This window comes from Frankliniella occidentalis, unplaced genomic scaffold (genome assembly GCF_000697945.3).
Source record: "Frankliniella occidentalis isolate FOCC.00 unplaced genomic scaffold, Focc_3.1 Scaffold34, whole genome shotgun sequence".
Classification (NCBI taxonomy): Eukaryota; Metazoa; Arthropoda; class Insecta; order Thysanoptera; family Thripidae; genus Frankliniella; species Frankliniella occidentalis.
In genome coordinates this window covers 1,366,007-1,366,804 of record NW_026267164.1, presented here as the reverse complement: position 1 = coordinate 1,366,804, position 798 = coordinate 1,366,007, and the positions used below count along the sequence as shown (strand labels likewise).

The 798-nt window shown below is 55.3% G+C and overlaps 1 protein-coding gene across 2 annotated transcripts in view; it reads left to right on the top strand.

Annotated features, from left to right (window-relative positions):
* The window catches only part of LOC113212542 (inactive rhomboid protein 1), a 122,343-nt gene that overhangs the window by 26,687 nt on the left and 94,858 nt on the right, over nt 1–798 (top strand). The window lies entirely within an intron of this gene.

Sequence of the window (798 nt, the reverse complement as noted above, 5' to 3'; positions counted from 1 at the left end):
GTCCCTCCCTCTCTCCCTCCCTTCCTTCCTCCCTCCCTATCACCCTTTACCCTCCCCCCTCCCACTATCACTCCCTCGCTCAGTTCCACTCCTTTTAACGAGGACGAGAGTGTAACATTGTCAGTTTCAGTTCTGTGGAAGCTCACGTCATTCGCTCTCGTGTACGTCATCCCTGTCCGTTGCGCTGCTGCCACAAGCCACAAGCTCTCCTCACACCTTCCTGCACAGTAAAATGCTTGCGAACTACATTATCTGCGAACGCTGCACGTTCAAATGACGAAGAATTTCTGCATGTTTGCGAGGCATCTCATTACAACCTTTTGAAAATCCTGGCAGACGATAGTTTTTCATTACGAACTATAATATATCGTAAAGCTTGGGAAGAAGAGTCACGTTGCAATGCTTGCTTGGAAGTTCTTCGTCAGCTATAGCTGACTATAGCTGATCTATAGCTGAGCTTATAAGCTACATTTTAAAGAACCTGTTCTTCGTAAGCCTTTCGCAGTGCCCTCCTCCTCCCCACCCTCAGCTCCCGGCTCCCCGGCGCTCAGCTCCTCTTCCGCTACTTGTATCCATCCGCTCGGGTTTCACTTTCAGCCCACCCCAGTGGTGCTGCTGGCCGCAGCAGCCCCACGCGCCTTCGGTATGCCGACAACGCTGACGTTTTCTCCGCATTTCCCCCCCCCCCTCCTGCCCCCGCCCCCGCTCTTCGGGTCGCTTGGAGAGGAGGTCCCGTTAGTCTTGCACGCCCCGCACCGGCTCAGCTGGGCAACGGCTCGGCTCCGCTCGGCCCGGCTC